General features: G+C 44.0%; 11 non-coding genes across 11 annotated transcripts; all 11 read left to right on the top strand.

Annotated features, from left to right (window-relative positions):
* Positions 1-598: 598 nt before the first annotated feature.
* On the top strand, positions 599-672 carry TRNAT-AGU (transfer RNA threonine (anticodon AGU)). The gene has a single exon. It is a non-coding gene; the product is annotated as a tRNA-Thr (tRNA).
* Positions 673-1,614: 942 nt separating this feature from the next.
* On the top strand, positions 1,615-1,688 carry TRNAT-AGU (transfer RNA threonine (anticodon AGU)). Its single transcript has one exon. It is a non-coding gene; the product is annotated as a tRNA-Thr (tRNA).
* Positions 1,689-2,462: 774 nt separating this feature from the next.
* Positions 2,463-2,536, top strand: TRNAA-AGC (transfer RNA alanine (anticodon AGC)). The gene has a single exon. It is a non-coding gene; the product is annotated as a tRNA-Ala (tRNA).
* A 266-nt stretch (positions 2,537-2,802) lies between these two features.
* Positions 2,803-2,876, top strand: TRNAT-AGU (transfer RNA threonine (anticodon AGU)). Its single transcript has one exon. It is a non-coding gene; the product is annotated as a tRNA-Thr (tRNA).
* Positions 2,877-3,311: 435 nt separating this feature from the next.
* TRNAT-AGU (transfer RNA threonine (anticodon AGU)) lies at positions 3,312-3,385 on the top strand. The gene has a single exon. It is a non-coding gene; the product is annotated as a tRNA-Thr (tRNA).
* Positions 3,386-4,663: 1,278 nt separating this feature from the next.
* TRNAT-AGU (transfer RNA threonine (anticodon AGU)) lies at positions 4,664-4,737 on the top strand. Its single transcript has one exon. It is a non-coding gene; the product is annotated as a tRNA-Thr (tRNA).
* A 2,359-nt stretch (positions 4,738-7,096) lies between these two features.
* Positions 7,097-7,170, top strand: TRNAT-AGU (transfer RNA threonine (anticodon AGU)). Its single transcript has one exon. It is a non-coding gene; the product is annotated as a tRNA-Thr (tRNA).
* A 1,108-nt stretch (positions 7,171-8,278) lies between these two features.
* Positions 8,279-8,352, top strand: TRNAT-AGU (transfer RNA threonine (anticodon AGU)). The gene has a single exon. It is a non-coding gene; the product is annotated as a tRNA-Thr (tRNA).
* Positions 8,353-10,713: 2,361 nt separating this feature from the next.
* On the top strand, positions 10,714-10,787 carry TRNAT-AGU (transfer RNA threonine (anticodon AGU)). The gene has a single exon. It is a non-coding gene; the product is annotated as a tRNA-Thr (tRNA).
* Positions 10,788-11,389: 602 nt separating this feature from the next.
* TRNAT-AGU (transfer RNA threonine (anticodon AGU)) lies at positions 11,390-11,463 on the top strand. The gene has a single exon. It is a non-coding gene; the product is annotated as a tRNA-Thr (tRNA).
* Positions 11,464-13,825: 2,362 nt separating this feature from the next.
* On the top strand, positions 13,826-13,899 carry TRNAT-AGU (transfer RNA threonine (anticodon AGU)). The gene has a single exon. It is a non-coding gene; the product is annotated as a tRNA-Thr (tRNA).
* Positions 13,900-14,396: the final 497 nt, after the last annotated feature.

Below are 14,396 nucleotides of genomic sequence, written 5' to 3'. Positions count from 1 at the left end.
TCAAGACAAACCTCTCTCTAATTTTTTTGTTTTCGAAGTTTAGTTCGAATTACTTCTGATGCTGTCACTGCCTGAACTTGACGCTGCACAAGCGCCGTGGCTTAGATGGTTAAAGCGCCTGTCTAGTAAACAGCAGATCGTGAGTTCGAATCTCACCGGTGCCTCGAGAGTCAAGAGAAACGTCTCTCTAGTTTTTTTGTTTTCGAAGTTCAGTTCGAAATACTTCTGATGGTGTCACTGCCTGAACAAGACGCTGCGCAGGCGCCGTGGCTTAGTTAGTTAAAGCGCCTGTCTAGTAAACCAGAGATCGTGAGTTCGAATCTCACCAGTGCCTCGAGAGTCAAGACAAACGTCTCTCTAGTTCTTTGTTTTCGAAGTTTACTTCGAAATACTTCTGATGGTGTCACTGCCTGAACAAGACGCTGCGCAGGTGCCGTGGCTTAGTTGGTTAAAGCGCATGTCTAGTAAACAGGTGATCATGAGCTCGAATCTCACCGGTGCCACGAGAGTCAAGACAAACGTCTCTCAATTTTTTTGTTTTCGAAGTTTAGTTCGAAATACTTCTGATGGTGTCACTGCCTGAACAAGACGCTGCGCAGGCGCCGTGGCTTAGTTGGTTAAAGCGCCTGTCTAGTAAACAGGAGATCGTGAGTTCGAATCTCACCTGTGCCTCGAGAGTCAAGACAAACAGCTCTCTAGTTTTTTGTTTTCGAAGTTTAGTTCTAAATACTTGTGATGCTGTCACTGCCTGAACAAGACGCTGCGCAGGCGCCGTGGCTTATTTGGTTAAAGCGCCTGTCTAGTAAACTGGAGATCGTGAGTTCGAATCTCACCGGTGCCTCGAGAGTCAAGACAAACGTCTCTCTAGTTTTTTGTTTTCGAAGTTTAGTTCGAAATACTTCTGATGGTGTCACTGCCTGAACAAGACGCTGCGCAGGCGCCGTGGCTTAGTTGGTTAAAGCGCCTGTCTAGTAAACAGGAGATCATGAGTTCGAATCTCACAGGTGCCTCGAGAGTCAAGACAAACGCCTCTCTAGTTTTTTGTTTTCGAAGTTTAGTTCGAAATACTTCTGATGCTGTCACTGCCTGAACTAGACGCTGCACAAGCGCCGTGGCTTAGATGGTTAAAGCGCCTGTCTAGTAAACAGCAGATCTTGAGTTCGAATCTCACCGGTGCCTCGAGAGTCAAGAGAAACGTCTCTCTAGTTTTTTTGTTTTCGAAGTTCAGTTCGAAATACTTCTGATGGTGTCACTGCCTGAACAAGACGCTGCGCAGGCGCCGTGGCTTAGTTAGTTAAAGCGCCTGTCTAGTAAACAGGAGATCGTGATTTCGAATCTCACCGGTGCCTTGAGAGTAGAGTCTAACGTCTCCCTAGTTTTTTTGTTTTTGAAGTATAATTTAAAATGCTTCAATGGTTTCACTGCCTGAACAAGACGCTGCGCAGGCGCCGTGGCTTAGTTGGTTAAAGCGCCTGTCTAGTAAACAGGAGATCGTGAGCTTGAATCTCACCGGTGCCTCGAGAGTCAAGACTAACGTCTCTCTAGTTTTTTTGTTTTTGAAGTATAATTTTAAATGCTTTTAATCGTGTCATTGCCTGAACAAGCCGCTGCGCAGGCGCCGTGGCTTAGTTGGTTAAAGCGTCTGTCTAGTAAACAGGAGATCGTGAGTTCGAATCTCACCGGTGCCTCGAGAGTCAAGTCTAACGTCTCCCTAGTTTTTTTGTTTTTGAAGTATAATTTAAAATGCTTCTAATGGTGTCACTGCCTGAACAAGACGCTGCGCAGGCGCCGTGGCTTAGTTGGTTAAAGCGCCTGTCTAGTAAACCGGAGATCGTGAGCTTGAATCTCACCGGTGCCTCGAGAGTCAAGACTAACGTCATTCTAGTTTTTTTGTTTTTGAAGTATAATTTAAAATGCTTTTAATGGTGTCACTGCCTGAACAAGACGCTGCGCAGGCGCCGTGGCTTAGTTGGTTAAAGCGCATGTCTAGTAAACAGGAGATCGGGAGTTCGAATCTCACCGGTGCCTCGAGAGTCAAGACAAACGTCTCTCTAGTTTTTTGTTTTCGAAGTTTAGTTCGAAATACTTCTGATGGTGTCACTGCCTGAACAAGACGCTGCGCAGGCGCCGTGGCTTAGTTGGTTAAAGCGCCTGTCTAGTAAACAGGAGATCATGAGTTCGAATCTCACAGGTGCCTCGGGAGTCAAGACAAACGCCTCTCTAGTTTTTTGTTTTCGAAGTTTAGTTCGAAATACTTCTGATGCTGTCACTGCCTGAACTAGACGCTGCACAAGCGCCGTGGCTTAGATGGTTAAAGCGCCTGTCTAGTAAACAGCAGATCGTGAGTTCGAATCTCACCGGTGCCTCGAGAGTCAAGAGAAACGTCTCTCTAGTTTTTTTGTTTTCGAAGTTCAGTTCGAAATACTTCTGATGGTGTCACTGCCTGAACAAGACGCTGCGCAGGCGCCGTGGCTTAGTTAGTTAAAGCGCCTGTCTAGCAAACAGGAGATCGTGATTTCGAATCTCACCGGTGCCTTGAGAGTAGAGTCTAACGTCTCCCTAGTTTTTTTGTTTTTGAAGTATAATTTAAAATGCTTCTAATGGTTTCACTGCCTGAACAAGACGCTGCGCAGGCGCCGTGGCTTAGTTGGTTAAAGCGCCTGTCTAGTAAACAGGAGATCGTGAGCTTGAATCTCACCGGTGCCTCGAGAGTCAAGACTAACGTCTCTCTAGTTTTTTTGTTTTTGAAGTATAATTTAAAATGCTTTTAATCGTGTCATTGCCTGAACAAGCCGCTGCGCAGGCGCCGTGGCTTAGTTGGTTAAAGCGTCTGTCTAGTAAACAGGAGATCGTGAGTTCGAATCTCACCGGTGCCTCGAGAGTCAAGTCTAACGTCTCCCTAGTTTTTTTGTTTTTGAAGTATAATTTAAAATGCTTCTAATGGTGTCACTGCCTGAACAAGACGCTGCGCAGGCGCCGTGGCTTAGTTGGTTAAAGCGCCTGTCTAGTAAACCGGAGATCGTGAGCTTGAATCTCACCGGTGCCTCGAGAGTCAAGACTAACGTCTCTCTAGTTTTTTTGTTTTTGAAGTACAATTTAAAATGCTTTTAATCGTGTCACTGCCTGAACAAGCCGCTGCGCAGGCGCCGTGGCTTAGTTGGTTAAAGCGCCTGTCTAGTAAACAGGAGATCGTGTGCTCGAATCTCACTGGTGCCTCGAGAGTCAAGACTAACGTCTCTCTAGTTTTTTGTTTTTTAAGTATAATTTAAAATGCTTCTAATGGTGTCACTGCGTGAACAAGACGCTGCGCAGGCGCCGTGGCTTAGTTGGTTAAAGCGCCTGTCTAGTAAACAGGAGATCGTGAGTTCGAATCTCACTGGTGCCTCGAGAGTCAAGACTAACGTCTCTCTAGCTTTTTGTTTTTGAAGTATAATTTAAAATGATTCTAATGGTGTCACTGCCTGAACAAGGCGCTGCGCAGGCGCCGTGGCTTAGCTGGTTAAAGCGCCTGTCTAGTAAACAGGAGATCGTGTGCTCGAATCTCACCGGTGCCTCGAGAGTCAAGACTAACGTCTCATTAGCTTTTTGTTTTTGAAGTATAATTTAAAATGCTTCTAATGGTTTCACTGCCTGAACAAGACACTGCGCAGGCGCCGTGGCTTAGTTGGTTAAAGCGCCTGTCTAGTAAACAGGAGATCGTGAGCTTGAATCTCACCGGTGCCTCGAGAGTCAAGACTAACGTCTCTCTAGTTTTTTTGTTTTTGAAGTATAATTTAAAATGCTTTTAATCGTGTCACTGCTTGAACAAGCCGCTGCGCAGGCGCCGTGGCTTAGTTGGTTAAAGCGCCTGTCTAGTAAACCGGAGATCGTGAGCTTGAATCTCACCGGTGCCTCGAGAGTCAAGACTAACGTCTCTTTAGCTTTTTGTTTTTGAAGTATATTTTAAAATGCTTTTAATGGTGTCACTGCCTGAACAAGACGCTGCGCAGGCGCCGTGGCTTAGTTGGTTAAAGCGCCTGTCTAGTAAACAGGAGATCGGGAGTTCGAATCTCACTGGTGCCTCGAGAGTCAAGACTAACGTCTCTCTAGCTTTTTGTTTTTGAGTATAATTTAAAATGCTTCTTATGGTGTCACTGCCTGAACAAGACGCTGCGCAGGCGCCGTGGCTTAGTTGGTTAAAGCGCCTGTCTAGTAAACAGGAGATCGTGTGCTCGAATCTCACTGGTGCCTCGAGAGTCAAGACTAACGTCTCTCTAGCTTTTTGTTTTTGAAGTATAATTTAAAATGATTCTAATGGTGTCGCTGCCTGAACAAGACGCTGCGCAGGCGCCGTGGCTTAGTTGGTTAAAGCGCCTGTCTAGTAAACAGGAGATCGTGTGCTCGAATCTCACCGGTGCCTCGAGAGTCAAGACTAACGTCTCTTTAGCTTTTTGTTTTTGAAGTATATTTTAAAATGCTTCTAATGGTGTCACTGCCTGAACAAGACGCTGCGCAGGCGCCGTGGCTTAGTTGGTTAAAGCGCCTGTCTAGTAAACAGGAGATCGTGAGCTTGAATCTCACCGGTGCCTCGAGAGTCAAGACTAACGTCTCTCTAGCTTTTTGTTTTTGAAGTATAATTTAAAATGCTTCTAATGGTGTCACTGCCCGAACAAGTTGCTGCGCAGGCGCCGTGGCTTAGTTGGTTAAAGCGCCTGTCTAGTAAACAGGAGATCGTGAGTTCGAATCTCACTGGTGCCTCGAGAGTCAAGACTAACATCTCTCTAGTTTTCTGTTTTCGAAGTTTAGTTCGAAATAATTCTGATGGTTTCACTGCCTGAACAAGACGCTGCGCAGGCGCTGTGGCTTAGTTAGTTAAATCGCCTGTCTAGTAAAAGGAAGATCGTGAGTTCGAATCTCACCTGTGCCTCGAGAGTCAAGACAAACGTCTCTCAAGTTTTTTGTTTTCGAAGTTTAGTTCGAATTACTTCTGATGGGGTCACTGACTGAACAAAAAGCTGCGCAGGCGCCGAGGCTTAGTTAGTTAAAGCGCCTGTCTAGTAAACAGGAGATCGTGATTTCGAATCTCACCGGTGCCTTGAGAGTCAAGTCTAACGTCTCCCTAGTTTTTTTGTTTTTGAAGTATAATTTAAAATGCTTCTAATGGTGTCACTGCCTGAACAAGACGCTGCGCAGGCGCCGTGGCTTAGTTGGTTAAAGCGCCTGTCTAGTAAACCGGAGATCGTGAGCTTGAATCTCACCGGTGCCTCGAGAGTCAAGACTAACGTCATTCTAGTTTTTTTGTTTTTGAAATATAATTTAAGGGGAGATGCGGGTCGAAAAACTCGACTTTTTTCAAGATTACCGATTTTTTATTTTCGCCTGTTTTGACAATATTAGTACCTCTACTGTTATGAAAAAAAATATTACAGGTCGAGACTTAACTGGAAATGCTTTAAAACTTCATCTAAAGAGCACAAGGTGCCTGTTAAAAGGACGAAAGTGTGCAGTCTTCGAGCACCTTGCCGCCGATGATGCGCCGCCGCTAGCCATTGTTGATCGCATGAGTCGAAGAGTCGAGCCTCACTCTTCACATAACAACAGTTTCTCTCACTGATGCAGCGCAAGAAATAATAAAAATTAATCACTGTTCTGTGCGTTTATTCGAGTGCCGCGACTGGCTTATCACAGGGTACGAATCGGGGACCGCCATTGGCCGCTGCGCGCCTGTATGTGCTGTGAAACCTATTTGCAGGGTCCATGTCATGTCGAGCAGAGCATCTGAACAATGCTTTTCTCGTGTAATTATCTCCGTTATGAATGAAAAATGACATTGCTCGCAAGTGAAAGCCGCTGTGCGGCGAGCTCTGTAGGAATAGGCTACGAGCCGCTGGTCCAATTTGCGGCAGTTGTTGGCTTGCAAAAACCAATGCATCAAAGTCGTTCACACCCGTCAGCCGGAAAGTTCATGATACGGCAATGGATGACACCAGCGCCAATCTTGAGAGGTCGAAAGAGCTCACAGTGAGAGAACTTAGCAGCGACGACATTGCCATTATGTACGACGGTATGTGGCACAAACATGAGTGCAAAATGGCATGACACTGAAATTAGTTTGGATTTCGCAGTCCTGTCGAACTTCATCCTAGCTTGTAGTTGGCACAAGGCTCTGCGAGATGGAGCGGAAGTTTGGCTAGCGTTTCATGGTCCTGTCTGTGAGCAAAATGTCTGTGAGGAGTCGGCTCGAAAACGCCGAGAGGGACAAACTCACGGTGCTGGCGTATTTTAGTCGCAGTGGCCACTACAAGAAGAATTGTTATTTTTGGTGTGCAAATTTCATCTGATTTAATAATATCTTTCATAAATAAAAACTCAATTTTAACTTTAAAACTCGTTTTTCTCAAAACACAAATTTTGCCATTTTTTTCAATGTGCCCCTCCTTTTTCGGGCGCTTTTAGTACTGGGATCTGCATGAAATTTTGCCAAAATTTTTACAAAGTATGATGAATCAATTATCTGGTTTAAATTTCAATATTTATTGTATAATAAAAAAATTGTGTGTATACCTTTACTATGGCAGGTGAAATATGGACTTTTTACGTCTATTATTTTTCACACCTATTACATATTTTGTATGTGCTTTCTAATTAGTTATTTGCACTCTACACTTTATTTGAAGCATTATAAATTATGAATGGCAAAAAAATACCGAATTTTAGGGATGAAAGAGGGGGGCAAAAGTGTTAAGGTTTTCACTTTGTCATGTTACAGAGCTAAAAGTGTGTAACTTGCAAGAAAACTAATTATATATTTGAAATCGGCATAAAAAGTTCCACAAACAGCTCAAGTTTCATTGCTCTAGGGTGAATAATAAAGAAAAAGTGTCTTCGAGTAGCATCTCCCCTTAAAATGCTTTTAATGGTGTCACTGCCTGAACAAGACGCTGCGCAGGCGCCGTGGCTTAGTTGGTTAAAGCGCCTGTCTAGTAAACAGGAGATCGTGTGCTCGAATCTCACTGGTGCCTCGAGAGTCAAGACTAACGTCTCTCTAGTTTTTTGTTTTTGAAGTATAATTTAAAATGCTTCTAATGGTGTCACTGCGTGAACAAGACGCTGCGCAGGCGCCGTGGCTTAGTTGGTTAAAGCGCCTGTCTAGTAAACAGGAGATCGTGAGTTCGAATCTCACTGGTGCCTCGAGAGTCAAGACTAACGTCTCTCTAGCTTTTTGTTTTTGATGTATAATTTAAAATGATTCTAATGGTGTCACTGCCTGAACAAGGCGCTGCGCAGGCGCCGTGGCTTAGTTGGTTAAAGCGCCTGTCTAGTAAACAGGAGATCGTGTGCTCGAATCTCACCGGTGCCTCGAGAGTCAAGACTAACGTCTCTTTAGCTTTTTGTTTTTGAAGTATATTTTAAAATGCTTCTAATGGTGTCACTGCCTGAACAAGACGCTGCGCAGGCGCCGTGGCTTAGTTGGTTAAAGCGCCTGTCTAGTAAACCGGAGATCGTGAGCTTGAATCTCACCGGTGCCTCGAGAGTCAAGACTAACGTCTCTTTAGCTTTTTGTTTTTGAAGTATATTTTAAAATGCTTTTAATGGTGTCACTGCCTGAACAAGACGCTGCGCAGGCGCCGTGGCTTAGTTGGTTAAAGCGCCTGTCTAGTAAACAGGAGATCGGGAGTTCGAATCTCACTGGTGCCTCGAGAGTCAAGACTAACGTCTCTCTAGCTTTTTGTTTTTGAGTATAATTTAAAATGCTTCTAATGGTGTCACTGCCTGAACAAGACGCTGCGCAGGCGCCGTGGCTTAGTTGGTTAAAGCGCCTGTCTAGTAAACAGGAGATCGTGTGCTCGAATCTCACTGGTGCCTCGAGAGTCAAGACTAACGTCTCTCTAGCTTTTTGTTTTTGAAGTATAATTTAAAATGATTCTAATGGTGTCGCTGCCTGAACAAGACGCTGCGCAGGCGCCGTGGCTTAGTTGGTTAAAGCGCCTGTCTAGTAAACAGGAGATCGTGTGCTCGAATCTCACCGGTGCCTCGAGAGTCAAGACTAACGTCTCTTTAGCTTTTTGTTTTTGAAGTATATTTTAAAATGCTTCTAATGGTGTCACTGCCTGAACAAGACGCTGCGCAGGCGCCGTGGCTTAGTTGGTTAAAGCGCCTGTCTAGTAAACAGGAGATCGTGAGCTTGAATCTCACCGGTGCCTCGAGAGTCAAGACTAACGTCTCTCTAGCTTTTTGTTTTTGAAGTATAATTTAAAATGCTTCTAATGGTGTCACTGCCCGAACAAGATGCTGCGCAGGCGCCGTGGCTTAGTTGGTTAAAGCGCCTGTCTAGTAAACAGGAGATCGTGAGTTCGAATCTCACTGGTGCCTCGAGAGTCAAGACTAACATCTCTCTAGTTTTCTGTTTTCGAAGTTTAGTTCGAAATAATTCTGATGGTTTCACTGCCTGAACAAGACGCTGCGCAGGCGCTGTGGCTTAGTTAGTTAAATCGCCTGTCTAGTAAAAGGAAGATCGTGAGTTCGAATCTCACCTGTGCCTCGAGAGTCAAGACAAACGTCTCTCAAGTTTTTTTGTTTTCGAAGTTTAGTTCGAATTACTTCTGATGGGGTCACTGACTGAACAAAAAGCTGCGCAGGCGCCGAAGCTTAGTTAGTTAAAGCGCCTGTCTAGTAAACAGGAGATCGTGATTTCGAATCTCACCGGTGCCTTGAGAGTCAAGACTAACGTCTCCCTAGTTTTTTTGTTTTTGAAGTATAATTTAAAATGCTTCTAATGGTGTCACTGCCTGAACAAGACGCTGCGCAGGCGCCGTGGCTTAGTTGGTTAAAGCGCCTGTCTAGTAAACCGGAGATCGTGAGCTTGAATCTCACCGGTGCCTCGAGAGTCAAGACTAACGTCATTCTAGTTTTTTTGTTTTTGAAATATAATTTAAGGGGAGATGCGGGTCGAAAAACTCGACTTTTTTCAAAATTACCGATTTTTTATTTTCGCCTGTTTTGATAATATTAGTACCTCTACTGTTATGAAAAAAAATATTACAGGTCGAGACTTAACTGGAAATGCTTTAAAACTTCATCTAAAGAGCACAAGGTGCCTGTTAAAAGGACGAAAGTGTGCAGTCTTCGAGCACCTTGCCGCCGATGATGCGCCGCCGCTAGCCATTGTTGATCGCATGAGTCGAAGAGTCGAGCCTCACTCTTCACATAACAACAGTTTCTCTCACTGATGCAGCGCAAGAAATAATAAAAATTAATCACTGTTCTGTGCGTTTATTCGAGTGCCGCGACTGGCTTATCACAGGGTACGAATCGGGGACCGCCATTGGCCGCTGCGCGCCTGTATGTGCTGTGAAACCTATTTGCAGGGTCCATGTCATGTCGAGCAGAGCATCTGAACAATGCTTTTCTCGTGTAATTATCTCCGTTATGAATGAAAAATGGCATTGCTCGCAAGTGAAAGCCGCTGTGCGGCGAGCTCTGCAGGAATAGGCTACGAGCCGCTGGTCCAATTTGCGGCAGTTGTTGGCTTGCAAAAACCAATGCATCAAAGTCGTTCACACCCGTCAGCCGGAAAGTTCATGATACGGCAATGGATGACACCAGCGCCAATCTTGAGAGGTCGAAAGAGCTCACAGTGAGAGAACTTAGCAGCGACGACATTGCCATTATGTACGACGGTATGTGGCACAAACATGAGTGCAAAATGGCATGACACTGAAATTAGTTTGGATTTCGCAGTCCTGTCAAACTTCATCCTAGCTTGCAGTTGGCACAAGGCTCTGCGAGATGGAGCGGAAGTTTGGCTAGCGTTTCATGGTCCTGTCTGTGAGCAAAATGTCTGTGAGGAGTCGGCTCGAAAACGCCGAGAGGAACAAACTCACGGTGCTGGCGTATTTTAGTCGCAGTGGCCACTACAAGAAGGATTGTTATTTTTGGTGTGCAAATTTCATCTGATTTAATAATATCTTTCATAAATAAAAACTCAATTTTAACTTTAAAACTCGTTTTTCTCAAAACACAAATTTTGCCATTTTTTTCAATGAGCCCCTCCTTTTTCGGGCGCTTTTAGTACTGGGATCTGCATGAAATTTTGCCAAAAATTTTACAAAGTATGATGAATGCAATTATCTGGTTTAAATTTCAATATTTTATTGTATAATAAAAAAATTGTGTGTATACCTTTACTATGGCAGGTGAAATATGGACTTTTTACGTCTAATATTTTTCACACCTATTACATATTTTGTATGTGCTTTCTAATTAGTTATTTGCACTCTACACTTTATTTGAAGCATTATAAATTATGAATGGCAAAAAATACCGAATTTTAGGGATGAAAGAGGGGGGCAAAAGTGTTAAGGTTTTCACTTTGTCATGTTACAGAGCTAAAAGTGTGTAACTTGCAAGAAAACTAATTATATATTTGAAATCGGCATAAAAAGTTCCACAAACAGCTCAAGTTTCATTGCTCTAGGGTGAATAATAAAGAAAAAGTGTCTTCGAGTAGCATCTCCCCTTAAAATGCTTTTAATGGTGTCACTGCCTGAACAAGACGCTGCGCAGGCGCCGTGGCTTAGTTGGTTAAAGCGCCTGTCTAGTAAACAGGAGATCGTGTGCTCGAATCTCACTGGTGCCTCGAGAGTCAAGACTAACGTCTCTCTAGTTTTTTGTTTTTAAAGTATAATTTAAAATGCTTCTAATGGTGTCACTGCGTGAACAAGACGCTGCGCAGGCGCCGTGGCTTAGTTGGTTAAAGCGCCTGTCTAGTAAACAGGAGATCGTGAGTTCGAATCTCACTGGTGCCTCGAGAGTCAAGACTAACGTCTCTCTAGCTTTTTGTTTTTGATGTATAATTCAAAATGATTCTAATGGTGTCACTGCCTGAACAAGGCGCTGCGCAGGCGCCGTGGCTTAGTTGGTTAAAGCGCCTGTCTAGTAAACAGGAGATCGTGTGCTCGAATCTCACCGGTGCCTCGAGAGTCAAGACTAACGTCTCTCTAGCTTTTTGTTTTTGAAGTATAATTTAAAATGATTCTAATGGTGTCGCTGCCTGAACAAGACGCTGTGCAGGCGCCGTGGCTTAGTTGGTTAAAGCGCCTGTCTAGTAAACAGGAGATCGTGTGCTCGAATCTCACCGGTGCCTCGAGAGTCAAGACTAACGTCTCTTTAGCTTTTTGTTTTTGAAGTATATTTTAAAATGCTTCTAATGGTGTCACTGCCTGAACAAGACGCTGCGCAGGCGCCGTGGCTTAGTTGGTTAAAGCGCCTGTCTAGTAAACAGGAGATCGTGAGCTTGAATCTCACCGGTGCCTCGAGAGTCAAGACTAACGTCTCTCTAGCTTTTTGTTTTTGAAGTATAATTTAAAATGCTTCTAATGGTGTCACTGCCCGAACAAGATGCTGCGCAGGCGCCGTGGCTTAGTTGGTTAAAGCGCCTGTCTAGTAAACAGGAGATCGTGAGTTCGAATCTCACTGGTGCCTCGAGAGTCAAGACTAACATCTCTCTAGTTTTCTGTTTTCGAAGTTTAGTTCGAAATAATTCTGATGGTTTCACTGCCTGAACAAGACGCTGCGCAGGCGCTGTGGCTTAGTTAGTTAAATCGCCTGTCTAGTAAAAGGAAGATCGTGAGTTCGAATCTCACCTGTGCCTCGAGAGTCAAGACAAACGTCTCTCAAGTTTTTTTGTTTTCGAAGTTTAGTTCGAATTACTTCTGATGGGGTCACTGACTGAACAAAAAGCTGCGCAGGCGCCGAAGCTTAGTTAGTTAAAGCGCCTGTCTAGTAAACAGGAGATCGTGATTTCGAATCTCACCGGTGCCTTGAGAGTCAAGTCTAACGTCTCCCTAGTTTTTTTGTTTTTGAAGTATAATTTAAAATGCTTCTAATGGTGTCACTGCCTGAACAAGACGCTGCGCAGGCGCCGTGGCTTAGTTGGTTAAAGCGCCTGTCTAGTAAACCGGAGATCGTGAGCTTGAATCTCACCGGTGCCTCGAGAGTCAAGACTAACGTCATTCTAGTTTTTTTGTTTTTGAAATATAATTTAAGGGGAGATGCGGGTCGAAAAACTCGACTTTTTTCAAAATTACCGATTTTTTATTTTCGCCTGTTTTGATAATATTAGTACCTCTACTGTTATGAAAAAAAATATTACAGGTCGAGACTTAACTGGAAATGCTTTAAAACTTCATCTAAAGAGCACAAGGTGCCTGTTAAAAGGACGAAAGTGTGCAGTCTTCGAGCACCTTGCCGCCGATGATGCGCCGCCGCTAGCCATTGTTGATCGCATGAGTCGAAGAGTCGAGCCTCACTCTTCACATAACAACAGTTTCTCTCACTGATGCAGCGCAAGAAATAATAAAAATTAATCACTGTTCTGTGCGTTTATTCGAGTGCCGCGACTGGCTTATCACAGGGTACGAATCGGGGACCGCCATTGGCCGCTGCGCGCCTGTATGTGCTGTGAAACCTATTTGCAGGGTCCATGTCATGTCGAGCAGAGCATCTGAACAATGCTTTTCTCGTGTAATTATCTCCGTTATGAATGAAAAATGGCATTGCTCGCAAGTGAAAGCCGCTGTGCGGCGAGCTCTGTAGGAATAGGCTACGAGCCGCTGGTCCAATTTGCGGCAGTTGTTGGCTTGCAAAAACCAATGCATCAAAGTCGTTCACACCCGTCAGCCGGAAAGTTCATGATACGGCAATGGATGACACCAGCGCCAATCTTGAGAGGTCGAAAGAGCTCACAGTGAGAGAACTTAGCAGCGACGACATTGCCATTATGTACGACGGTATGTGGCACAAACATGAGTGCAAAATGGCATGACACTGAAATTAGTTTGGATTTCGCAGTCCTGTCGAACTTCATCCTAGCTTGCAGTTGGCACAAGGCTCTGCGAGATGGAGCGGAAGTTTGGCTAGCGTTTCATGGTCCTGTCTGTGAGCAAAATGTCTGTGAGGAGTCGGCTCGAAAACGCCGAGAGGAACAAACTCACGGTGCTGGCGTATTTTAGTCGCAGTGGCCACTACAAGAAGGATTGTTATTTTTGGTGTGCAAATTTCATCTGATTTAATAATATCTTTCATAAATAAAAACTCAATTTTAACTTTAAAACTCGTTTTTCTCAAAACACAAATTTTGCCATTTTTTTCAATGAGCCCCTCCTTTTTCGGGCGCTTTTAGTACTGGGATCTGCAAGAAATTTTCCCAAAATTTTTACAAAGTATGATGAATGCAATTATCTGGTTTAAATTTCAATATTTTATTGTATAATAAAAAAATTGTGTGTATACCTTTACTATGGCAGGTGAAATATGGACTTTTTACGTCTATTATTTTTCACACCTATTACATATTTTGTATGTGCTTTCTAATTAGTTATTTGCACTCTACACTTTATTTGAAGCATTATAAATTATGAATGGCAAAAAAATACCGAATTTTAGGGATGAAAGAGGGGGGCAAAAGTGTTAAGGTTTTCACTTTGTCATGTTACAGAGCTAAAAGTGTGTAACTTGCAAGAAAACTAATTATATATTTGAAATCGGCATAAAAAGTTCCACAAACAGCTCAAGTTTCATTGCTCTAGGGTGAATAATAAAGAAAAAGTGTCTTCGAGTAGCATCTCCCCTTAAAATGCTTTTAATGGTGTCACTGCCTGAACAAGACGCTGCGCAGGCGCCGTGGCTTAGTTGGTTAAAGCGCCTGTCTAGTAAACAGGAGATCGTGTGCTCGAATCTCACTGGTGCCTCGAGAGTCAAGACTAACGTCTCTCTAGTTTTTTGTTTTTGAAGTATAATTTAAAATGCTTCTAATGGTGTCACTGCGTCAACAAGACGCTGCGCAGGCGCCGTGGCTTAGTTGGTTAAAGCGCCTGTCTAGTAAACAGGAGATCGTGAGTTCGAATCTCACTGGTGCCTCGAGAGTCAAGACTAACGTCTCTCTAGCTTTTTGTTTTTGATGTATAATTTAAAATGATTCTAATGGTGTCACTGCCTGAACAAGGCGCTGCGCAGGCGCCGTGGCTTAGTTGGTTAAAGCGCCTGTCTAGTAAACAGGAGATCGTGTGCTCGAATCTCACCGGTGCCTCGAGAGTCAAGACTAACGTCTCTTTAGCTTTTTGTTTTTGAAGTATATTTTAAAATGCTTCTAATGGTGTCACTGCCTGAACAAGACGCTGCGCAGGCGCCGTGGCTTAGTTGGTTAAAGCGCCTGTCTAGTAAACCGGAGATCGTGAGCTTGAATCTCACCGGTGCCTCGAGAGTCAAGACTAACGTCTCTTTAGCTTTTTGTTTTTGAAGTATATTTTAAAATGCTTTTAATGGTGTCACTGCCTGAACAAGACGCTGCGCAGGCGCCGTGGCTTAGTTGGTTAAAGCGCCTGTCTAGTAAACAGGAGATCGGGAGTTCGAATCTC

Source organism: Rhipicephalus microplus, chromosome 5, assembly GCF_043290135.1.
Source record: "Rhipicephalus microplus isolate Deutch F79 chromosome 5, USDA_Rmic, whole genome shotgun sequence".
NCBI classification, from domain to species: domain Eukaryota; kingdom Metazoa; phylum Arthropoda; class Arachnida; order Ixodida; family Ixodidae; genus Rhipicephalus; species Rhipicephalus microplus.
This window is presented reverse-complemented; position numbering and strand designations above follow the sequence as displayed.